General features: G+C 38.9%; 1 long non-coding RNA gene and 1 pseudogene across 2 annotated transcripts in view; both read right to left on the bottom strand.

Annotated features, from left to right (window-relative positions):
- The window catches only part of LOC309652666, an 857,026-nt gene that overhangs the window by 134,187 nt on the left and 695,970 nt on the right, over positions 1–26,869 (bottom strand). The gene's annotated exons all lie outside the window — the stretch shown is intronic.
- On the bottom strand, positions 1,880–25,614 carry LOC309652625 (small integral membrane protein 12 pseudogene; annotated as a pseudogene). The gene has a single exon. The product of its transcript is annotated as a small integral membrane protein 12 pseudogene (transcript).

The raw sequence follows: 26,869 nt of genomic DNA, 5'->3' as shown, positions 1-26,869 counted from the left end.
CCAAGAAAGGCTTTTGTAACAACAAAGAGACTGGATAAGAACTACTAAGAGGTTTTGGAGTGTTCTTCATCTGAAAAATGAATGACAAAGAAGGGAAAGCCAGCAGATTCAATAGCATTTGCCCATTCAAATCATGTGTAAATATTAGGCCTTCATAGGTTAGTCAAAATTTCCACCAGTATAAGGATTTGGTAGAGCCAGTCAGAGAGAGAAGAATTTTGCAGTTGTTTCTAGAGCTGAGCTAGGAGAACTGTCAAACTGAAAGGAGTTATTTTCCAGACTAACTCCCCTTGCCCCAAAATGCTTCTGTGGATTTTATAACATGTGTTGGGGAGGAAATATTTTCCCTTCTTCCCTTCTAGGTTCATTGGCTGGTCTAATAATGAAATTGACATAAGAAAGGTTAACAGGAGAAAAATAAATTTAATTATGTACCTATGGGAGTCCCACAGGAGTCCCACAAAGATATAAGACCCCCAGGCAGTCTGGTAATTGAAGCCTACATCCTGAGCTAAGGAGAAGGGGGGTAGGGTTTTAGAACTTCAAAGGAGAGGAAGACAATTCACGAGAAGATGAGAGGAGTAAATGTTCGGTATACAAATATTTGCCATGCCATGCAGGTAAGTATTTCTAAAAAAAAAAAAAATTATCTCTGGTAATAGTTCTCTTTCTGGTATAGGCCACCTATTTAAATGCTTTTAGGATGTTAAAGGAGAGCTAAAAACCTCTTCATGAACCTGCAGTGTCTTGATTGCTTTCAGCTCAAAATAATCCCCATGCCAAAGTGGCACATCTTGGGGGTGGTGTATTCTGTTTCCCTTCACATGTCAGTGTTCTTATTTGCAAAAGTTCTTATTTTTTTCACAATTTATTTATTTATTATTTTATGGCTGTGTTGGGTCTTCGTTTCTGTGCGAGGGCTTTCTCTAGTTGCGGCAAGCGGGGGCCACTCTTCATCGCGGTGCGCAGGCCTCTCACTATCGCGGCCTCTCTTGTTGCGGAGCACAGGCTCCAGACGCGCAGGCTCAGTAACTGTGGCTCACGGGCCTAATTACTCCGCGGCATGTGGGATCTTCCCAGACCAGGGCTCGAACCCGTGTCCCCTGCATTGGCAGGCAGACTCTCAACCACTGCGCCACCAGGGAAGCCCCAAAAAGTTCTTATTAAAAGGCTTAGATTTTCTAAAATAAATTATCTAGCTATTTTATTGTTTTATCAACAGTTTTTCTATACATTATTTTAAGAAAAAAAAATTGCTTTCCTCCTTAAATATTCTTGCTGTTTTCATAAGCCTCAATAACATTTCTCCACACTTAAAGAAATTTGATTGTACAAATTAAGGCCACTAGAATACCATTTACCCTTCTAGAACATTATTTTCCTGAATAAATGATTCCCTAGAGTTGTGAAAGAAGATTAACACACTGAACAGAACACCTTAGCTCACAAGGGAGTCTGATTATTTACTCATTAGGATTTACTTAGAAGATACTATAAAGACTAAAATCCTCAAGATGTAACAGAATTATGTGATGGTACAATAACACTCATTTTATTGATTTGACTTTGATTTGATTTTCTAACCCTGTGTCTTGTGATTGTCTCATTTTCTTATTAAGGATATAACATCATAATGTTAGAAGCTGTGACAAGAATAACAAAGCCCAGCTTCCTCATTTTACATCTAATGAAACAAAAGCCCTTGCTTCCAATCCAGTGCTCTGTCCAGTAAACATCTCTCATTAATCATGACATGTTTATCTTCAAACACACACTCCTTGGTGAGAGGAAGTGTGTGTTTCAAAAATATATGCAGAAATAAAATATTCACAAATGTTAATTAATTATGGTGTTGATGGAATAAACATCAGTAAAGTAGTTTTATATTTGACTTATTAAGAAACACAGACTGTTGATCTTAGTTGAAATACCAGATCTCAAGGAAATTTTTCAGAAGTGTCTATTTTATAATTTGATACTGATTTTATAAATACATCCCTCTTTTGGGCAGCATTGACACTTTTATTATACTTTCCACTGGGGAAGTTATTTGGATATATGTGTATGTAGAGCAGAAGTGGAGGAGTTTTAGAAGCAACCACGCATTCGTTCTGAGAGGTAGCATAAAGGCAACATAAAACAAATTAGAGATAGAAAAAGTTCAATGAAAGAAAGATAATGTGTTTGTGGTGAAAACCAAAATAACAAAGTTGCTTGCACAGAGAAAGACTATTCCACTCAAAAGGCAGAGAATTCTGACGAGAATCAGATGGTCAGTGTCTATCAAAGCACAAGGTGATGCCCCTCCCCGCCCCCTCCAGCAAGTGGATACAGAATCCCAACTGGCCTGGCTAAAGATGTGCATATTAATCTATCAGAGACTGATGTCATCAAATGCCTGTATCAAGCCACTATCTTCTCTTGAACTTGATCTTGTATTGATCAAGCAGACTTCAGACAATTTGCCTTCCATCTAAAGAAAGGGGATGTGCTAATCTTATCATTCAGTGCAAATCTCTGTTTCACTGGACAGGTTATTTTTCCTCATGATATGTTGCTGGGGAGGAAAATTTTTCTTTTTACCTTTCCAGGTTCTGTGGCAGGTCCAACAGTTAAAATGTTATTAACAGGAAAAAAACAAATGTAATTTCATACACATGGGATTCCCATAAAAATAAGAGACCCAAAAGGCAGCCAGGTGATTGAAGCTTATATAACATCCTGAGCTAATAAGGAAAGGAGTGGGGTCTGGGGATACAAAGAAAAGAAGGCCATTCACAGGAAGGCAGAGGAGATGTCTGGAAAACAAAGGTTGCCCTGTTATGCAGATAAGTTTCGTAAGTAAAAAGGTATTTCTAATAATTCTCTTCCTGGTATAGGCCCCCTTTCCAATGCAAATTTTGGCAGTTGAGGATGGGGAGGTAAAGGATTTTTCCTGAATCTGCTGGGTTTTCATTGTCTTTAGCGCAAAATAATCTGTAACTGAGCAGGACCCTATGGGGCCTTCCCGAGACAGGGCTTCCGCCATATCCTCTGCTTTAGCTCCTCTCTGAAGTACCTAGATAACAGTATTTGATGCACATTTCCTGAGTTGTTTTGCAGATGTGAAAACCCCCCACCAAATGGAAGAGGTTAACTACTTGATGACCATGAGCACATGGGCCCAGGCCTCCTGGAGCCTAAGGACTGGTAATGTTAACCCCTGTGACACCACCCTGTTACCGCACCATCAGCCAATCAGAGAACTGTGCACAAGCTGATCACATACCCTGCGACCCTCCTCCTGGCCTTTAAAAATGTTTTGCTGAAACGCTTAGGGGAGCTTGAGGCTTTTCAGGGCATGAGCCATCCATCTCCCTGCATGGCCCTGAAATAAACCTTCCTCTGCTCTAAACTCCGACGTTTCAGTTTGTTTGGCTTCACTGTGCGTCGGGCACACGAACTTGCGTTAACAAATCTCATGCTGATGTGGGATGTGGCATATTTTGGAGTGGAAAAATTCTGTTCCCCTTCATTGCCATCAGAGTCTTGTGAGTTGACCTAGCAAATTTAGTCTTTGTGATTTTAAATATTTCTATAGTGAGTCTAAATATTTATATGTTGTAAAACCAAGGGGCATAGGTAATACTGTAGTTAATTCACCAAGATAAAGATATATCATGAGGCATTTTGGAAACTGGACATCTACCTTTCTTCATGGGCAAAGAAAGCTTTTCAACTATTTTACTTTCAGGTTTCCAGAATAGATACTTATTCTATTTTTAAGTATGCTTTTGTTCTTCAGATCTATATTACTAATTCATAAGTACACCACCACTATATTTATCACTATGGTTTTATGCCTACAATTGTGTAAAATCATCCAAATTAATGTTTGACACTATGTTACTTATAGCTGAAAGCTTTGGACTGTTGGAAAACTTCCAAGTTTGAGATTTACTAGTATCTTGGAGGTTCTGGTTACCTGAGATGTTGTCCTTGGTAGGTAGACACAGGACCTAAAAATGGATATAATACCTTTTTTTTTTTTTGATGGATCACAACTAGTTTCTTAAACTTCCTTTGGAGGAAAGAATCAATGTATTTATAAGAGTGAATATATTTTGTCAAGACTCTCGTATTATTTATAATAAAATCTGATGTCCAATTAAGAGCTTGTATAAAACTTTACTTGTAAAATTAAATTATGTTCCCAAGTAATGGAAATTTGTGTATTCTATACTCTACAACTGTAATATTGTGACTGATAAGAAATATATATTTGGTCATTCAGATGACCAAAATCTATTTCTCATATATATTTGGTCTTCATCCACAGTTCCTGCCTCACGGCTCTCAAAATCCTTGGAATTTCCTGAGAAAATAGCAATGGAATATCTTTTGTTATAATATTTGGTCTCTTGCCCTCAGTTCCTAAAATCCCTTCCGAGCCATAAAAGTGAAATAGGTGTGTTATCATTCATAACAAGTCCCTTTCTACCACAATTGGGTTTATATTAGTGAAATGACTTTTGGAAAGCACCTAAGGATGGAGGCTGGTTGCCAGAGGAACCAACCACAAATAGAGGGGTGGAACTTTCAGTCCCACCCCCTGATTTCTGGGGAGGGGAGAGGGGCTGGAGGTTGAATCAATTACCAATAGCCAATGATTTAATCATTCATGCCTATATAATGAAGCCTCCACAAAAACCCAGAAGGACTGAGCCCAGAGCTTCCAGTTAGTGAACACATGGAGATTTGAGGAGAGTGGCGCTCAGAGAGAGCATGGAAGCTTCGTGCTCTTTCCCTTACCTTGCTGTACTCCTCTCTTCCCCCTGGCTGTTTCTGAGTTATATCTTTTTATAATAAACCATAATAAATCAGTGATTTAGTGAGTACAAGGTTTCTCTGAGTTCTGTGAGCCTCTCTAGCAAATTAATCAAACCCAAGGAGGGGGTTGTGGGAACCTCAGGTTTACAGCCAGTCAGAAGTACAGATAACAACCTGGATTTGCAAGTGTGTCTGAAGTGTGTGTGTGTGTGTGTTTGTATGCATGCAAATGCACGCGAGCGGAGGCAGTCTGCTGGGACTGAGCACTTAACCTGCGGAATCTGATGCTATCTCTGGGTAAACAGTGTCAGAATTGAGTTGTTTGGTGGTGTGAGGGCACCCCCCCACACATCAGAATTGAGTACTGATCCAAACAGCAATACATCAGAAAAATCTTACATTGTTATTAATAGCTATCAACATGCATTAAAACGTATTGTTCATATGCCTAGATTATCACTAAATCAACTCTATAGCATCACTTTCTAACAGAAGTTTCTGTGACAATGAAAATGTTCACATAAAACATTGTATCACCTAAGGATGCTACCAGCGAACTACTAGGGCTCTTTAATGAATTCGGTACAGTCGCAGGATACAAAATTAATATACAGAAATCTGTTGCATTTCTATCACCAACAACAAAGTATTATAAGGAGAAATTAAGGAAACAATCCCATTTACCTTCACATCAAAAAGAATAAAATACCTAGGAATAAACCCACCTACAGAGGCAAAAGACCAGTACTCCAAAAAGTATAAGATGCTGATGAAAGAAATCGAAGATGACACAAACAGACGGAAAGATATATGGTGTTCTTGGATTGGAGGAATCAACATTGTTAAAATCACCATACTATCTAAGGCAATCAACAGATTCAACACAATTCCTATCAAAATACCAATGGCATTTTTCAAAGAACTGGAAGAAATAATTTTAAAATTTATATGGAAACACAAAAGACACTGAATAACCAAAACAATCTTGAGAAAGAACAGAGCTGGAGGAATCAGGCTCCCTGATGTCAGACTATACTATAAAACTACAGTCATCAAAACAGTATGGTACTGGCACAAAAACAAACACACAGATCAATGGAACAGGACAGAGAGCCCAGATATAAGCCCACGCACATATGGTCACCTTATCTTTGACAAAGGAGGCAAAAATATACAATGGAGAAAAGACAGTCTCTTTGTTAAGTGGTGCTGGGAAAACTGGACAGCTACATGTAAAAGAATGAAATTACAACATTCTTTAACACCATATACAAAAATAAACTCAAAATGGATTAAAGACCTAAATGTAAGACCAAATACTAAAAAACTGCTAGAGGAAAACATATGCAGAATGCTCTCTGACATAAATCACAGCAATTACTTTTTGGATCCATCTCCTAAAGTAAAGGAAATGAAAACAAAAATAAACAAATGGGACTTAAAAGCTTCTGCACACGAAAGGAAACCATTGTCAAAATGAAAAGACAACCCACAGAATGGGAGGAAATATTTGCAAATAATATGACAGATAAGGTATTAATATCCAAAATATATAAACAGCTCATACAACTCAACAACAAAAAACCAAACAACCTGATTAAAAAATGGGCAGAAGAACTGAAGAGACATTTTTCCAAAGAGGAAATGCAGATGGCCAATAGGCACATGAAAAGATACTCAACATCACTAATGATCAGGGAAATGCAAATCAAAACCACAATGAGATATCACCTCACACCTGTCAGAATGGCTATCATCAAAAAGAACACAAATAGCAAATGCTGGTAAGGATGTGGAGAAAAGGGAACCCCTTGTATACTGTTGGTGGGAATATAAACTGGTACAGCCACTGTGGAAAACAGTATGGAGGTTTCTTAAAAAACTAAAAATAGAACTGTTATATGACCCAGCAATTCCACTCCTGGGCATACATCCGAAAAAAACCAAAAACACTGATTTGAAAAGATACACGCACCACGATGTTCATAGCGGCATTATTTACAATTGCCAAGATATGGAAGCAACCTAAGTGTCCATCAACAGATGAATGGATAAAGAAGTGGTATATATACACAATGGAATATTACTCAGTCATAAAAAAGAACAAAATTTTGCCATCTGCAGCACCATGGATGGACTTGGAGGGCATTATGCTAAGTGAAATAAGTCAGACAGAGAAAGACAAATACTGTATGATCTCATTTATACGTGGAATCTAAAAAGTACAACAAACTGGTGAATATAACACAAAACAAGCAGACTCACAGATATAGAGAACAAACTAGTGGTTATCAGTGGGAAGGGGAGGGAGGTGCAAGATAGGGTGGGGGAGTGGGAGGCATAAACTATTGGGTGTAAGATGGGCTACAAGGATGTATTATACAACATGGGGAATATAGCCAATATTTTGTAATAACTGTAAACGGAAAGTAACCTTTAAAATTGTATAAAAAATATAAAACAACAACAAAAATACAGTATCACCAAAATGGTTGCCCTAGCTACTTATCACTATTGAGCACCTGAAATGTGGCTAAGGCAACAGAATAACTGAATTTTTAAATTTTACTTATTTTTATTAATTTAAATGTATATTGTTATATGTGGCTAGGGGCTCCAGTATTAGACAGCACAGCTCTATAGTACATATAGGGAGACTAGAATTTTGTCTTATAAATGTACTGATTAATTTTAAGAAAAAAAAGTGAGCAAGTTAGAACTAACGTGCGTTTGTAAACAACTGAGTGAAATCCTTACAGATATCAAACTATATGTTTCATTAATTGAAACTGTCTTAAGGTTAAGTACTATAAATGTCTAGTTTTGGTACTCCTTTATTTTGAAAAGATAGCATTCATTACTTCTTATATTACTTTTCAATCATTTGTTATATTAATCATGGGGATCTCTGTCAACTAAAATTATGTTTTAAAACTTAAATTATATTTCCTAATCTCTTCATGGTGTATAGAATTTTTGTTAGGAATCTAGAAAACGTTGTTGATGATTACCAACTATATTAAGTGAAAGGGCTTCCCATTACCCAACGTAACATAATATCGAATAATATCTCCTTCTTCTCTCTCTCTCTCTCTATATGTTATAATCCTGATGATTTTTTTAAAAAACTATCTTCTACATGCTAAATGTCAATGTGTGTATTTATATATGGTAAATCCTAGCCATTTTTGCAAATGTTTTGATCCCACAGGCTTCTAAATAAAAATGTTAACAAACAGCAAAAGTGAGGAGACGGTAGGAAATTAGAAACTATATGTTTATTTCCCCTGCTTGTTTTTTCTTCCTAGTTAGATGAGCCAGGTATTAGAGGAGAGAAAAAATAGGCTAAACTTGAAAGGTTGGACTGAACTGGTATATACTAGATTGAGAGAACTGAGTTGCATAATATTGAAGCTTCCCAGAATATCACTGATTACTTAACTCTGGAATCTACATAGCAACTGCTATAGTGCCAATTACAAAAGTGCAAACCACGAGATGCAATGCCTAGATAGTACTGTAGTGGCTTCACTCAACCTTGAAATCCATTTTTCCTATTTTTGCAGGAGTACCCAGGAGGAGGGTAGGAAATTGTCAGTAAGAATACTGCATTACCTGTTCCCAGAGGAAAATTTTTCTGATAAATAAAATCCAGCTTCTGAAGGTTTATATAAAAAATGCATAGCTAAAATTGTCACCCTATAAACCAATTTATGACAGGCTTGAAAAGAATGAGAAGGGAAAGTGAAACAGATTGCCCATCTAATTGGTACCATTCACTGGAGAGTATCTTAGGGCCTGAATAATCCTTCCTAAATCAGAAACAGAGTTCGAATTATACATTTTTTTCCCAGTGTTATTGAAAAATAATTGGCACACCTCATCTATAAGTTTAAGGAATGATAGTTTGATCTACACATTGTGAAATGATTACCACAATAGGTGCAGCTAACATTCATTTTCTCACATAGATACAATAAAAAGAAAAGAAAAAAGAAGAGAAAAAAGGGAAAAAAATTCCCCTTGTGTTGAGAACTCAAGATATACTCTCAACAACTTTCCTATATATTGTATAGCAGTGGTAGCTACAGTCATCATATTGTACATTGCATCCCTAGTACTTATTTATCTTACAACTGGAAGTTTGTATCTTTTGATCATCTTTCTCCAATTCCCCTTCCCCCCACCGTCCACCTCTAGTAACCACAAGTCTGGTCTTTTTTCTATGTTTGTTTGTTTTTTTTTAGATTCCACATATTAGTGAGATCATACAATATTTGTCTTTCTCTGTCTGACTTATTTCACTTAGCACAATACCTTAAAGGTCCATCCACGTTGTCACAAATGGTACGATTTTCTCAATTTTTTATGGCTGAATTACATATATCGATATCAATTTCTTGAAGAATTTATGCATCTATAGACACTTAGGTTTTTTGCACACCTTGGCTATTTTTTTTTCTTCTCTTAATTCATTCAACATTTATTGGAAATGACTCTGTGCAAGGCTTGGTCCCTGCCCTCAAGGAACTCACAGTCTAGGGAAACAGACACTTGACCATCACAGTGCCTTGTGTAAATGCTGCAGTAGGAGAGCAGACACAGGGTTAGAGAGGCAGAGGGAATGGCAGTCTCTGCTTAGCTACCTAGGCTGTCTTGTGGTGTAATGGAATTCACCAGGCAGCCAAGGAGGCCCGATGCATAGTGCACCCGGAGGCATCAGGACCTGAACGAGCATAACGTGTTCAGGAAATGGTATCAATACAAAGTAGGTTCTGTACTGGGGATGATGGGAGGGAGGCTAGGGCAAGATGATGAAAGAATCTGCATGGCACACAAGGGGCTTTGGTGAGAGAAGCCATGGAGGTCTTTAAGGAGTGACCTCATTAAAGATGTGTTTTAGAGAGAAAATGCTGCCAGAAACGGGAAGAATTTTCAGGAAGAGACCAAAAGTTTAGAAAAGAGATTATGAGGGCAGGGAAGTGAGATGGAGAACAGAGGATGAATTCCAGATGAAGAAGTGGGTCACCACAGGTTGGGGGAAGGGGGAGTCAGAACCAAGTTGAGCAACAGGAGATAGGAGATGGAATCCATGCCAAACACCAGGCCAGGTGTTTTACACACACTCTCCATCTTCACAAGAATCGTCCCCATTGTACAGATGACCGCTTAGAGAAGTTAAGTGACTTTTCTGATCACAAAACTAGATTACAGAGTTAAGCTTCAAACCCAGGTCAACACCTTTAACTGTCGTACAAATCTAGACAGAGATGTATAGTGAGCTGTTTCAGAGAATGATCTAGAGCTTGGGGGGAAATTCACGACTACAGATAAGGCATCTGGGAGTCCTCAAGGTAGATCAGCAGGTGGTTGAAGCCACAGGTGAGGCTAAAACTGTGCAGCAAGAAAAAAGCCAAGGATGAAACTGGAAGAACACTCACAGTTAGGAGAACAGGAGGAGCCAGTGGCAGAGGAGACGGCTGGAAAAGGAAACAGAGGCGGTGGTGAAGTCAAGACAGAATTCACTGAAGAGTGCCGGACACTGCAAAGCATTAGTATGACTGGGAATGGACACCACATGTGCAATCACAAAGGCTTTTAGCCAAACTGGTTTCACCACTTCAGTGGTGGAAGCGGAGAGCAAGCAGCAAGGGCTAAGAGGAGTGCAGGGATGGGGCTGAGGGCTTGACAAGCTTGGTTGAAAAAAGAAATCAGGGACTTCCCTGGTGGTCCAGTGGTTAAGACTCCGCGCTCCCAATGCAGGAGGCACAGGTTTGATCCCTGGTTGGGGAACTAAGATCCCGCGTGCCGCACAGCACAGCCAAAAAAGACAAATAAGTAAGAAATCACCTTGAAGGCTGCATCTGAACCCATATATGGAGAGTGTCAGGCCACACGGTTATGCAAAATTCTCTAGCTGCACTGGACAGTTCAGGCCCAGAAGCAAACAGAAATGGACAGTGGACCTGGGGTTGGAAGTGAAGGAAAAGGGGCAGTGGAGAGGGAAATAAGGGTACAAGGGACTTTGGACTCTTCGAGAGAAAGAACTGCCCTTTCTGAGACACCAGTAAAGATGTTTAAAAATCTCAAAAAGATTTGGAGGACCCATTTGGAACTTTTAAACAAAAAAAAAACAAAGCCAAGGTTCATCTCTGCATTGTGTAAAAGGGATTTGATAAACAGATAACTAATGTTAACAAATTTAATTAAAAAAGAATAGACTGTTTTTAAGTACATCAAGGTACCACTGGAACAGGATGCAAAATGATACACACTAATTACTAATTACTCCTCTTTTCTCTTCAAGCTGATTCCCCAAAGACTTCTACTCAGCAAATACTTTAAGAGACTGTTCAGAAAAAGAATAAAGGAGCATTTATGTCTATTCCATTATTCAGACTGGCTGCCATCCTGATTCGATAAAAGGGAGATTTTACTGGGATAGAACAGCACTTGCACGTTTTCGAAGCTCTAAGCTGGCTTCTCACTCTTTTTACACTACAGCAGGAAGGACATCAGCACCCCTATTCTTCCAAGGCCAGAAGAGGTGAAGGGGCATGTCCCAGGCCACCCCAGTCTCCTGCCTCCAAGTCCAAGGCTCTCACCTCCACCCATCCTGACGCATGCTACTCTCAGGCGTTCCCCCACACCTCGCTCCGCCCGTCTCGACTCTGACCTTGAGACGGCACCGATGCGGCTACTGCTTAGCAACACAGGTTGAAGCCTGCAGCCCCGTGGCCAGCCTGGTTCTTGGACAAGGCAGTCTTTCCTGTAAGATACTCCTGAGAAGCCCTCAACCACCAGGCCTGAGAGGGTCCCTGGGAGGGCGGGTCCCTGGGATCACCCTCCCAACCAAGGCTGCTCTCCCCTCCGGATCCCTAGCTCACCAGGATCACAGGCTACATGGAACTGTTTTTCCTGCAATAAAACCTCAGCAGCCAACATTTATTGAGCACCGACTTGTTGCCATGGACCCTGCTAAGAACTTTACATATGTTACCTTAACTTTGCAACAACCCAGCAAAAATTGGTACTCTTATCCCTGTTTTACAGATGACGATAACTGATACCTGAGGCTCAGAAAGGCTACGTGACTTGCCCAAGGTCATTCAGCTAGTGGTTGAGGCAGTACTCATAAGTCTGTCAGACTTGAGAATCCACTTTATTTTCACTGTACCACACCACCCTGGCTCACCACTCTACAAGTGCCTAGAGACCCACACCAGAGTGGAAAAGGAAAAGTGAGGCAAGGCACGAGCCTTTTCATTTTCACTGCCTGGCTCCCAAGTGACTCTGGGGAGGCTAATCCCATGGTGTTTCACTCGGCCGATGGCCTCACCAGCCCGGGGCCCTGGGAAGCTGACAGGAGTCAAAGGGCCCCCTGGCAGGCTTGTCCTGGCAGCTGCCCAGCTGACTTGAGCTAACACAGCAACAGGCACAGGAAAGGCTCGAGAGAGAGTGGAAAAGCACCAGACCCTAGGCCGCTGAGGGCAGAGAAGTGATCCCTGCCATGCTCAGACGGGATAACGCAGCTCTAAAGCCACCACTATCACCAGGCTGGGAAGAGACCCAGGGCGGGGGCCGGGAGGGGTGGGTAAAAGCCCCAAGCACATCTACTTACTACTGTGTTTCAGTGAATCGTGACTGCTGGGCCAATCCAAAAGAGGGTCACGCGCCTCCGAGGTGAATCAGCAAGAGTGGAAGAAAAGCAGTCCACGCCCTGGTTGGTCCCAGCAAGCCTGGCCCACCTTTGCCCCATCCACAGAAACCCCGCTGCCTGATGACACCTGAGCAGAGGCAAGAAAGCACGCACGATCTCACAGCCCCACGGTAGCAGCAGAGCTCAGCCAGCCCTGGGAAAGAAAGAGCCAGCTGAGAATACTAATAGACTTGCTGGAGGCAAAAATTCAGCGAGGGCAAGCCCGAGGAAATAAAATTATTTAAAAGGGGCACAAAGTGAGACTAGAAAAAGGGAGCAACTTGGACTTCCAAAGATAGTGCTTCTTCCATCAGGCACTGGGAGGACGTACATCAGTGGTGGCAGGGTTATTCCAAAATATCTGAAAACCCAAATATGTCTTAGTCTGTGGGAAAACTTTTTGTGTGTTATTTCTGTAGGTTTTCTATCCTGTAATGTTTTGCTTAGGCTGATATTAAACTACATATGTGCAGGATGCCCAAAAGTGTTTCGAGGGAAACCAATCCTGGGATCTAATGTTTGCCACAGTTGTTAGATTGCTTAAAAACAAAGCGTATCTCTCAGATTTCATTAGAAGGCAAGGGGCAGCTTGACAGGTGGCATATTGGCCGCCACTGGGTCAAATTAACCCTATGGGTATGTTAGCATGCTTAGAATTTTTAAAAAAATAAATTGTCAACATTTAAAAATCAGAAGTTCAATCTGGTATCTCTGGGCAAGCAGCACAAACTGGAAGAAGCTGCACAGCCACTGCCCCCTTTAGGCAGGCCTGTGCTTTCTAGTACCTGGCCTGGCCGCTCATTTAAGCCACCTGACTGACCCCTGTAGGCAAGAGAGTTTGCTACTGGTGGTTTAGCCCAGTGAAGGGATCCCAGGCTTGGTCGCCCTCAGGACTGCCACAGGGGGGCAGCACTGGTCTGCCCATGAGGCCTGCGTCAGCCTGAGCCTGTAACCAAGCTGAGCTTATTAGCACATCCTTTCAGAACCAGAAACGTCATCCTCACTTCAGCAGCAGACCCTGCTTCCCCACGCTCCCCATCGGATTTATGCCCTGAGAAGCAACAGCAACTCCACATTCCCACCAGGCCTCGGCGACTGAGGGGGAGCCACGACTCGACCTGCCCCCTCCTTCTCTGCCTACCACGTTCCACATCCCCCCGCTCCTCCCACTCCACAGCCGGCATCTCTATCTGTTCAGGAATTCTACCTTCACCCCCTGTTAACACCACTGGGCCTCAGATCCTGAGGTAAGAGGCAGGCAAACACCCTCCCCCTTTTAAAGCAGGTTCATTCTTCATCAAATGCTCATTACTTGCCTTTGCTCCCTCAGGTTAAAGGTCAGTTGACTTCGTGAGGCAACAGGTCTGCTCTCTGCTCTCACCCCTTCCAACCTCACCGACAACATCTTTAGTGGTAGCATTTAGTATAAGTTCCTACTGCCCTTCAGGAAAGACATTTAGTATTATGCATTGAAGCCCTTAAAACCGTTCGTCCCATTTCGTCCAAAATGCCATTTACTGTTCCTACCATTTAGTCCAAAAATGCAGGAAAATCCTTATATAAGATACTCTTTGCATTATTTCTCCTAGTGAAAAACCAGAAACAACCCAAATGTCCAGCAATAGGGAAACTGTTAAAAACAAACTATGCTATATTCCCACTTGATGGGCAATTATACAGCTAATGAAAACAAATCAGGATTATGAAGACCATGTGATAAGATAGGAAAGTGATTATGATATGAAACACTATGTAAAAAAAAAGAATATAAAATTAAATGTACAGTAATAAATATCTAAAAAAACTAGTCCAAGAATTACTGAAAGATACCAAAATGTTAACATTTTATCTGTACTAGAGCCCTCAGAGTGTGGGTAACCTTTTTTAAACCCCTACCAAATTTAACGTACATATACTACTTTTATAGGGAAAAGTATGTGTGCATGTGTGTATGAAGTTGGAAAATTTGATAGCAATTGTTAAGCTCCCTGGTCTACTCTTAATGTAGACTTTGAAAGTATATAAGCCTCATGTCATCATGATAAAAAGGCCCTTGGGAACCTGCGCCTCCAGGACTCATGGCCTCCAGGATCCAATGCAGCCACGCTAGTAAAACAAAGCTTCCAGGGCCCCAGAGTCCTTAGTTAAAGGCCAATTTTATATACTACCCGGAGATGACTGCTTTGCCTAACTCCTAGGAGACCACAGCACCACCTGGAAGATAGGATTAGATCAAAATGGTTCTCAGACACCACTTTAATCAAGTTTTGCACTACACAGTGACGGGGTGGGGGTGAAAGACGGTGATTGTTTTCAAGCAAATTCACCTGCCCCAAGGTGAACAGCCGGGGCTCCCAAGAACAGAAGACTGCTTTCCTTCCCAGGGGAATCCCCTTCCTGAGCTGACAGGACAGGATTTCAGGGAAAATGAGCACAAAGGACAAAGCAAGCTAGTTAAGGGAGCCAGGTAGATTTCTGAACTCTTCCCAGTGCAAACTAGAACTAGGCATGTAGGTACCCCTCCTAAAGGTATCACCCCAATCCCAGCCACTCCCACCTGAGGCCAAACTGCCTCCCCCACAGGGACTGACAGCCAATGTTCATTTCATCACTGTCCTCCCAGTGGTGCACCTAGCAGCACAGAAACCTGAGCAGTTGTGGCCACCATCCAGCAGAGGCAGCTTTCAGGCCAGAATCCTCATGGGCCTTCTTCTTCACTGGCCCCTCAGCTAATAGTGTGTCTGCCTGGCCATAGCAGAGCAGCCAGTATGTGTGTGGCTGTGTGGGGCGGTAGGGGCCAGAAGAAACAATAAAGCAAATCAGATGTGGGTTCTGGTTGCTGAGTCGACATGGTGGCAGGACCAGTCTTGGCCCCCAGAAGGACCCATAGGGCCCTGTGTCCTCCATTAATTCTTCTCCGGGCGGTTTCTGTTCAGGACAGCTTTAGGGGCAAATTCCAGCTTGTCCTTAAGGCTCACGACCTGGATGTGGTCCTTGCCTAGCAGCTCATCCAGCTTGCGGTCCTCCCGGCGCTCCGAGATGCTCTTCTCCTCCTCCACAAGCTGGGGATCCTTCCCCCGGATGAACCATTCCAGGTGGTAGCCCACAGCCCCAACCACGAAGGCCATGGGAAAGGTGACATAGGGAGCATAGGTACGCACCACGGTCCAAAGCACAGGCCACATGACATGTGCGCCGCAGCTCACACCTCGCTGTCTGGCCCCCACCCGCCACCTGTGCTCCCACTCCCGGAGCACCGAAGCCGCCAGTCCCAGAGGCCCTCGGGGCCTCGCCCCAGACCCCGCCCACTGGCGCCCGGGATCTTGGCTATTGTAAATAATGCTGCTGTGAACATGGAGGTACAGATATCTTTTCCAGTTAGTGTTTTTGTTTCTTTTGGATATACTCCCAGAGGTGGAATTGCTGGATCATGTGACAGTGCTTTTAATTTACATTTTTATCTCTCAAAATGAATTAGTGTTTTGGAAATATCAGATAACATGCTGAGGGATTATCACTTTTTTATTCTTCAGTTCATTCAACAAGTATTTACTGATCACATACTAAGAGCCGAGGATTGTGCTAGATGCTGGTCTGGAACGTCAAAAAAAAAAAAAAAGCGAGACAGATACCTTACCTTCATGGAAGTTAATGTTTAGTCGGAGAGAAATTCAATAAGGAAATAAATACAAAATAAATACAGAATCATAAATTGCAATAAGTGTTTTGAAAGAATATACAAAGATGCAATGGAAGAGGAGATCAGGAAAAAAATGGTTATATTTGGGGGCTAAGAAAAATGCCAATTTGAGAAAGTGACAACAGGTTGAGATCAGAAAGATGAGAAGGAGTTAAACTGGGGAAGAGTGAAACATATGGAACCTTCCAGAAAGAAAAAAAAGCAATTTGATAATAAGAGCAATTCAGAGGTATTATCCAAATATTTTTCATTACAGGGCATTAGAATTGTTTTAAATAATGGAAATCAGTAGTTTTTTTCAAGAATCTGTCAACATTTTTTTATTATTAAACCATCATATTATTTAAAGTATTCTTTATAAAATCTTTCAAGAATCAGGCCTTTTTTATTGTAATGAATTGACTGTATCATTTGCTCAATTTTGAGTTAGCATTTAATACTGAAATCTTTTTTTAATATTTATTTTTATTTATTTATTATTTTAGTCTGTGTTGGGTCTTCGTTGCTGCGCGCGGGCTTTCTCTAGTTGCCACGAGCGGGGGCTACTCTTCATTGCGGTGTGCAGGCTTCTCATTGCAGTGGCTTCTCTTGTTGCGGAGCATAGGCTCTAGAGCAGACGGGCTTCAGTAGATGCAGCACGAGGGCTCAGTAGTTGTGGCTCATGGGCTCTAGAGTGCAGGCTCAGTAGTTGTGGCGCACGGGCTTAGTTGCTCCGCCGCATGTGGGATCTTCGCGGACCAGGGCTCGAACCTGTGTCCCCTGCATTGGCAGGTGGATTCTTAACCACTGCGCCACCAGGGAAGCCCTTGAAATCTTCTCTTCTAATTACTTCCTTGTCATTAGATTAGTAGAATGTTTTCCTAGCTACTCATTAAAAAAATTTTACAGACTTTTATAGTGTTAAGTGACCACTTATTTAAACTGGTTTACAGTACAGAGTCCATCTGTTAGAAATTTTTAAATTCTATCAGATTACCTAGAAAAAAAGAAAATAGGCATTCCAGGCTGGAACGAAGCTGTTCTTTGTAGATAATCCTTTTGTTTTTTTCAAAGAGTTTTTCCTTAGCTAAAATTTTCTTAAAATTATTTTTTTCTAGGATCAGGAAACTAAAGCAAAGTCTACTTTTGATGTAGGGTGGAGGAGGTGGCATTTGGCCTTGCACAGCACTTTGTTAACCAGTTTTCTTCAAGCGGCATTTTCTTTTGTTCTGAGGTGGCAGATTTGTAGCAGAGTGGCATCCAGAAATCATTGTAATTGCAGCAGTATTTCGTGCAATTGCTGAAGAGTACTCTCTGTTCAAGGATTTCAAAACACTTTTCTAATGGTAAATTACCTTCACAGTATTCTTTTTTGTAAACTGCAAAAAAACTGAAGCACAGAGAGCAATAGTTTATCAAGGTCTAGTGCTGATTTTCTTAGGCAACATATTTGTTAGACATCTTCTGAATGCTGAACCCTTTGCTGGATGCAGTGAAGAGTTTCAAGGGAAATAAAAGATAAGTTTCCTGAAGTCAGTTGTTTGGCTTAATAGAGAGATACAAGAACCAAAGAAAATTATGCATATGTAGAAAACATTTATACAGCCAATTATAGATGTTCCCATTAAGTGCTTAAGTGTTTAGACTGGTGAAAGGCTGGATAAAGAGGTTTCATTGTATAATTAGGATCACTGGCCTTGAGAAAGTTTTTAATGAGTGAGGCAGATGATTTGACACTGCAAAATGGGGACAACTTCTAGGCAAATTAAGTGGCATATTTAGTGATATAGAGGCCAAAGAGAGGACAGTTTATATGGGGGTTGGCTTGCAGTACTGCCAAATACAGTAAGAGCTGGATGGTCCCAAATCAAGTAGAATAAGAGGCCCTTTGGTTAAGGGAAGAGTTTCTGGCAACAGGAATACCTGGAGTAATTTTAAGTGAAAAGCTCAAAATGACATCAAGGTAAAGTCCTCACTACATTATATGTCAAAAATTGGACAATAGAAGGGGAAGGAGAAATACAGAGGAAGGGCCATCAGCAAGAATTCTCTGGAGGCACTTTATGCATTGGGTAGCAATGGGAATGGAGAATCAAATCTTAAGAGAAAAATCTTAGAATCATAGTCATTAAAGAAATCTTGGAGATCATTCAATTCACTCTATCAAATTGTAACTGGAAATGAAATACAGGTTCAGGTACTGTTGTATTAATTCGGAGATATTTCTAAGAAACAGAGATGGAAACAGAAACATAAAATGTTACTGTATAGGTTCAACTGATTATATTTTAATAGAACTAGAAATTTTACTATGACATAATTCCCTCTGTCTCTGTTCAGCTCACCAAGTCCCTCTTTCTTGTCTCATTATATACTCATGGATCACCTGACTGACATTAAAAACATTGGTCTGAAGCAAAAATCCTTAGAATTCAAACAAAAAAACAAGAATTACCATGACAAACTATTTTTATACTTGTCATTACTACAGTTTGATCTTATGTACAAATTATTCACACATTTACTAACTCAAACAATTCTCATACATACCCTATCATGGTACATCATGGCATATTAGCAATAGCCTTGGGTAGTAGATTGAGTAAAACAGAACTACAGGCTATGGATTTTCTTAAAAAAACTTCCTTGTCAACAACATTATTTTATGTTTAACAACTCTAGCAATAAATATTATTATCAGCAGTATTGGTGTATGCTATTATCAATGAATGATAATAATTCCTATACTTTTTTCATAAAATATATGCAGTTGAGAACTAGTGCTTTATATAAAGTTGCCTAAGTTTTACTTTCCTGTATCAAACTTTTGATGGGGGCTGAATAGCAGAGAATTTGAGATTGTACTTCTTGATGGGGGCTTCTACTGAAGAATTTTATGCCAGGTGTAGGGTTGACATTCTATTATGAAAATTGAGATGCCCAGATAACGTTACTACCTGCATGAAAAACTCCCTTACTTCTGCATAGGAGTGGGCCATATATACTCAAAGGTAGAGAAGTTACCAAGCTTAATGTATCAACATGTATCAGATGGTGAGATGAGCTGACCAAGGTCATTTTATTAATATGTGGTAAGATCATACATCTGTCAAAGGAGTTCTGATGTCAGGATCAGACTGTCTTCTCTACCATCACAGCAACATAGAGACAGCTATGTTACAAGATATAATTTCTACTATCACATTCTTTGTTAGAGTATTTACCCAACAGTCAAAATGAAAAGTACACAAAGTCTTCAGCATTGGGAAAGCTATGACAAAGTTTCCTAATTAAAATATCTGTGTGAACAATTTATTAACTAAAATATGCATTTTCTTCTGTTTGCACACATATTCTTCTCACCTCAAATCAAGGAGATATTTGAAGATAAGATGGTAAACTCTTGGGATTATTATCAGAATTAAAATATACATAATTCTGAAGAGGACATATTCATGAAAAATATCTCTAGGTATTAACATAATTCATGTAGATGCATTTATTATGCTTCATGTATGTATATAAACATTGTAAAAGCATTAGTGTAAACCAACAATTGGGCATGATGGTGTATAAGGCACAGCTTGAAGAAAAGTAGGGGCCTCTTTTTTTATCCTTTGTGCCTTCTAGAACAGTATTACCCAATAAAAATATAATTTAATATGTAATTTTAAATTTTCTAGTAGCTACAATTAAAAAGTAAAAATTAAGAAGTGAAATTAATTTCAAAAAACACTTTACCCCAACATAACCAAAATATTATAATTTCAATATAACATTGCGATAATTTCACTATAATATTAATATATATTAATAATATAATCCAATATGATGTTGATTACATTAAAATTATTCAGCAGATGGTTTACATTCCTATTTCATACTAAGTCTTTGAAATTCAGTGTGTATTTGGACTTATGATACATCTCAATTTAGTCATGTCTCAAATGCTAAGAATTAAAAGATAAACTGAGGCATATTAAAAATTTTAAGAGTTTATTTGAGCAAAAATCAATCCAAATTGGGCAGCAGCTAGTACAGCAGAAAGGAGCTCAGAGGAGCTATACAAAATGAAAAGCTTTTATAGACAGAAGGGAGCAAAAATAGGGAAGCTACACTAGGAAAAAAAGCAGGTCAGTTATTGCAAGCTTACTTTCCTTTAGGGGATGGCAGGTGTCTATGAGGCAGATTACCTAACTAGTGCTGATCAGGCTATTCCTGATTGACTGGTTTAAGATTCCATTTCTGGGAAAGCTGAAACTGTAATTAAGCTGTCTGGGTTTGGTTATATGGGGCTTAGCATAAGTGACTCCATTTTGTGCCTGTTGTCTCAATTTTAACAGAGCATATGGCTACAGTAGTGGATAGCACATCCTCAGAATTTATGATCTTTACCAACAATTTAAAAAAGGTAAAACAATCCCTGAATGTGTGTGTTTGTTTATTTTATTGGATCTACTCTCTCTACCAATGTCCACATGCAAAAACTCAAAGTGATTTTCTACTGTTCCAACTTGAACATGTAACTACCTTTTTTGAGGGCTATACAAGTTTCTGGGTAACAATTTGGAGTGGGAACAATGGTTCTTTGAGAGCTTAGTACTAACACCAGTAAATATAATTCCTTTCAATCATCTGGAGGGATAATAACAAAAATTAATATTCTGTAAAGATCTGTACAGCTTAATATCCCTTAAAGGTAGGTATTGTGTTCAAATCAGGAAACTGTGGTTCACATATACTGTGCAACTACTGTTACCCAGGCTTTCTGACTGTGATTTCTATGCTTTGAGTTCTATGTTGTTTTTATTAGAGGGAGAAAAAAATAGTGTAAAAAACACATTTGCTTCATTTATTTGTTTGTCAAATGTTTATAGAGTACCAAATTGGCTATTTTAGGGATAACATGAATTCATCTGAACATACAATAGAATTTTTAAGGAAAACAAATGTTTAGAAAGGGAGAGAAAACTTCATGGAACTATAAGTGATATAATATTGGGATATTAATTTTTTAAAGCAAAGTATTTTGAAAATTTACTTTAACTTTTCTTTGGATCCTATGCTGTAATTTTTAAACTTGTAATTTTTCATCAGAAATGACTTCTTCAGTGACCTCTAAAGTCATTGTTAAACTCAGCGTTAATATGGCTTCATATAGCTTTGTTTAATTTTATAACAATAACAGACATAATATTTTTAGTGCAAAAATGATTAAGTTCTTTTTTAGGAAAAATATCCCCTCTCAAGAGGCTTAATTAGTTGAAGTGAATATTAAGCAAGCAGAAATTTTCAGAAGAAGGTTCTCCTTTTAAAAATAAGATTATTATGGAATATGGTTTATTCAGCCTTTCAGTGTCCTCCTTGATTGGAATTTTCATAGCAGAATGAATAAAGGGAAATCAGTTATACCTTTACTTTGTCTCTTTAACTTGCTTTTAAAATAGTCATTATTCTAAGCCTTACCTGTTTCTTCAAAATTATTCCCACTATTCCCATCTCGGCAAGAGATACAGCTATGCACTGAAGTTCACCAGCCTGGTCTTATATCCAGGAGGTTCATACTTATGCTGCCGTGATTATTGTTTATTGGTGACATCTGTTCTGATTGGTAGCACCCACGGACCAATCATTAAATATTTTGAATTGGACCCTTGTCCTGACCATCTACATCCAATCAAATCAGTCTTGCCTCCTTCCACCTCATCTTCCCTGTAGCATTCATTACACTGCTTCAAAATAATCCATCTAATGATGAGGGTCTCCTCCTTAAAACACTGCAATGACTTTGCATTGTTCTTGGGATAAACATCAAACTCTTTAATATATCCTAAAAGCCCCTGCCCATCTCACCAACATAAAAGCTTGTGATCATTCCCCCTAGTCTCCAACTCTAGCCACAGCACCTTTACAGAGCTTCTCCTAGAAATGAATGTTCTTCTTACCTCTGCTCTAATTTTCCCTGCTCCCTACTACTTTTTTGTCTACTATTCATCCTCTAGAGGTCGGTTCCTCAAAGAGGCCGTTCCTAACTCTCCAGCTTATTCAGTGTCCCCTGTTGTATGCCATCATACCAGCCTGCACTATTCCTTTGTAATTTATCACTGCTCTAGTTAAATAATTCCAATTATAATTAAACTAATCATTATATTTAATGTTTCCCTTGCTAGTATGTAAGTGCCACTAACACAGGGTCATTACTGTCCAGTTGATTTGCTCTATTCTGAGTGTCTATCACAACACCTTGCACAGAGCAGAATTCAATAAATATTTACTGACTAAACAAATGAATAAATGAAATTGATAATATATTTAAAATAACACAATTATAATTTATATGTCCACATAACCATGGTTATGTAACTATTTATCATCATGCATCAAAGAGCAATTACATGTAATTAGCAAAGTGATAAAATGGCAGAAAATAAAGGTGAAATACCAAAAGCAGTTTTGCCACAGATGAAAATTCCAATTTGCTCTTCTTTGTTAAAACTTTTAAACAATGTGGAGTAACAGGAAGATCCCTGGCCTGGGAATATAGGAACCTGGGTTTTAATCTGGCTGTGGTACAAAAAACCTGAAAAATCAAGAAGTCACATTTACTTCTATTAAAATGAACTCAACTTAAAAAAAAAAAAAAATCCTAGCACAGGATTTCCTTAACTGTGTTCCCTGGAATTGTAGCTGGATAATTTAATTCAATATGTGTCTAGAGTCTACTACCTCTCAAATGTTTCTTGTCTTTAAGAAAATAATAACAAAAATTATACTATTTTATTTGCTGCAAATACCTTACATCTATTTAAAAATGTATTAAAGGTATTAAAGGTATTAAAATTTCTACTGAAAAGGTTTATAACTTGCAAAGTTTGATACATGTCTGTTCATATTTTAAAATAGTATCCCAATCTTTTCTGATTACTTGAATTTTTTTTTCAATTTTCTAAATTTCAACATCTTTTGAATGTCCTTGCTTTAAAATCTGCCCTTCTATGCCACAAGACTGAATATACATGGTATAGTCCTTTAATAAAAGATTATGAGAAATGGAGGCAATTTCTTTGAACAAGCAGAAATTCTTTCACATAGAACGTTAAGTCATTATGCTGGTTAATCTATTCTTTAAGTACGTGTAAGAGAAAAACCGCTTTATAAAGGAATGTTCATGATGAGGAGCGGGAAATTTCCCCCTCTACCCCTCTTGAGTTCTTGTAGCTGGACTGATAATAAAATTGATACAAGACAGATTAACAGGAGAAAAAGAAACAAATTTTAAATTCAAACTCATGGAGGTCTCATAGAAATAGGACTTAAGAAGTGGCCAAAGTAGACAGCTTTTATACTTATCAAACAAAGAAACAAAAAATTTATGAGGAATTGACAGGAAAAAGAAACTTAGGTTTTGGGTGTTCAATTAGTGAAGAATCTAAACAGAGTGTGAGCTTGGGGTAGTCAATTAAAGAAGTAGCAAGGTTTGTTTATACAGGCTTCTCTGCCTGAATTCCCCATCTCTGGCAATAAGGGTGTCCTTCTACCTCCAGATGCAGGGAGTGCACCTTTCACATGGAGATTTATTTCCTGCTTTCAGGGAGACAAAGGAGAATCAGCATGCTCCTTCTGCACTGGCCATTTCTTAAGTAACTTTAATTCAAAATAATCAATATGTCATTGCAGCATATTTTGGGGCAGCCCACCCTGAGCCCCAACATTCTCTATCATTGAACCTAAAAGAGTCCATATGAAGATGAAATACACTTTCTGAAGTCACCACGTACAGTCATTATTATTTTACCTGTATTAAAAAAAATTGGTCTAACAGTCATAAACATAAATTAACAATAAAAGCCCACTCATCAAAGTGGAAGAATAAAAGCCCACTCATCAAAGTAAGCCAAGATACTAGCCAAATATCCAAACATATTAAACTTTTCACAGAAATTCAAAAGACTGTACTTGGTGTACTTCCTGTGTGAGACCCATTTCTCTTAAATGGGATGGGGGCAGGATACCTTAGACAACAAGATAAACTGCTTTTACATATGGAATTTTCTTTATAAATTTTATTTTGCATGGTGTTTGCTCAAGATACTTCTGCATTTCTGGAATGATATAGTTGACATAAGGGAGACGTTCCAAAAATGAATTTATATGTATTTTGGCCATCTCATAAAATGATGAATAACAAAATGTCATTCTCATTTACTTACTGAGTCTAATAAATACATTAAACTAAAGGGTCTATTTTTTTAGAATTAAAAATATTGTTGCTTAGGAAACTAACATTGCCTAAATTAGTTTTGATGTGACAACGTTTTGGCAGATGGATATTTATTATAAAAGTTATTAGTATAATAACATAGCTTAAAAGTGTGATTTAGATACGTTTACATATTCAAACTTGGAAGAAAATAATATTCAAACCATAATTAAATTTAGAAATTATTTTTATAATATTATAGTTAAGTTTGACTTTTTTTTTTAGCCTCATAGAGATTCATTATGGTTAATTGGAAGGTATAAACTTTTTTTTCTAATTGTAGAAAACGCATTACATATTTACCATTGTCAAGAGTTTAGCTAAGCTACGCCATGGTATTGCTGCTTCAGCATCCATTTTGTTTGGTCAAGCAGCCTACAATGGCCTTAAGCTGGCACTAGCCCCTCATGCAAGCACATGCCCTATGTAGCAGCCAGAAGAGTCACAAGTAAATATAAGTTTCTGATATGACTTCCCCAACAACCACTGTGATCGACAGTCTCCCCAGCCTTCTAGCACCTATATGCCTTATGCATCCCTAAGATAAGAGCCCTGTGGGTCTTACCAAAACCCTGCTCTTTTGGTTTGAATTGACTAGTCCAGCCTTAGCCAAGAAACCTCAGAGCACTCCACCCATGGACCTTAATAAAAGCATATGCTCCAGGTCCTGCCTCTCTCTGTCTGCACTCTGTCTTGACTTCCCTGTGTGGGCCCTAGAGGTTGCCAGGTATTGTGAATAGTAAATTTCTCTATTTCAATTCCTCTTGTGGTCTATTACTGAACTACAGCTCACCATCTGGTACCCTATGCTCCACATAATAATAAGTGCTAATTTGACAAAATCACAACCACCATCTTAAACATTTGCAAGTGTACAGTTCAGTAGTGTTAAGTATATTCACATTGTTGTGCAACAGATCTCTAGAATTTTTCATCTTATAAAACTGAAGCTCTAATTGAACACTAATTCTCCATTTCTCCCAGCCCTTGGCACCCACCCACCTTTCTACTTTCTGTTTCTATCATTTTGACTTTTAGATACTTCACATGAGTGGAATCATATAGTCTATGTCCTTTCATGACTGGCTTATTACTTCACTTAGCATAATGTCCTCGTGGTTCACTCATGTTGCAGCATGTAACATTATTTTCATCTTTTTTAAATGCTGCATAATATTTCATTGTATGTTTATACCACATTTTCTTTATCCATTTGTTCCTTGATGGACATTTGGGTTACTTTCGCCTCTTGGCCATTGTGAATAATGCTGCAGAAAACATGGGTGTGTAAACATCTTTTCGAGATCCTCCTTCAAATTCTTTTGGATATGTACCCAGAAGTAGGATTGCTGGATCATATGGTAATTCTAGTTTTAATTTTTTGAGGAAACTCCTTAATTTTTTCCATAGTGGCTGCGCCATTTTACATTCCCAGGAACAGTACACACGGGTTCCAATTTCTCCACATCCTTGCCAATACTTGTTATTGTCTCTTCCTTTGATAGTAGCTATCCTAATGGGTATGAGGTGATATTCACTGCAGTTTTGATTTGCTTTTCTCATACAATTAGTCATGTTGAGCATCTTTTTATATGCTCTTTGGTCATTTATATATCATCTTTGGAGGAATGTCTATTAAAATCATTTGTCAATTTTTTAATTGGGTTATTTAAATTTTTGTTGAGTTGTAGGAGTTCCTTACATACTCTGGTTATTAACCCCTTATCAGATTATGATTTGCAAATATTTTCTCCCATTCCACAGGGAGCCTTTTCATTTTATCAATTGTTCCTTTGATGCAATTCGGTTTTAAGTTCAATGTAGTCTTATTTGTCTATTTTTACTTTGGTTGCCTATGCTTTTGATGTCATATCCAAGAAATCCTTGCCAAATCCAATATTGTGAAGCTTCTTCCTTATGTTTTTTTTCTACGAATTTAACAGTTTGGGGTCTTCTGTTTAGGTTTTTAATTCATTTTGAGTTAATTTTTTGCATATGATGTAAAATTTTGAGTTAATTTTTGTGTATGGTGTAAGATAAGGGTCTGTCTTCATTCTTTTGCATGTAGATATCCATTTTTCCTAACACCATTTGTCCTTCCCCATTGTGTAGTACCCCTGTTGACCACATTTAACCACATTTAACCACATGGCACAAGGGTTTATTTCTGAACTGTTTTGTTCCACTGGCCTATCTGTGCCAGTAGCACACCATCTTGATTACTGTTATTTTGTAGTATGTTTTCAAAACAGGAAGTGTGAGGGCTCTGACTATCATCTTTTTCAAACTTGTTTTGGGTAGTGTGTGTCTGTGGTACTGCAGGCTCTCTGGTGCTAGTCTAAGGTGCAATGATCTTATTTCTCAGAAGCCTCCAACCTGTTGCATGTTCCTGTCAGCACTTAGGTTCAGGCAAGACTGAAAC

The sequence above is a fragment of the Balaenoptera physalus genome, assembly GCF_965194825.1.
Source record: "Balaenoptera physalus genome assembly, chromosome: X".
Classification (NCBI taxonomy): domain Eukaryota; kingdom Metazoa; phylum Chordata; class Mammalia; order Artiodactyla; family Balaenopteridae; genus Balaenoptera; species Balaenoptera physalus.
The sequence above is the reverse complement of the archived record's forward strand: the minus strand, read 5'-3'. Positions and strand labels throughout refer to the sequence as shown.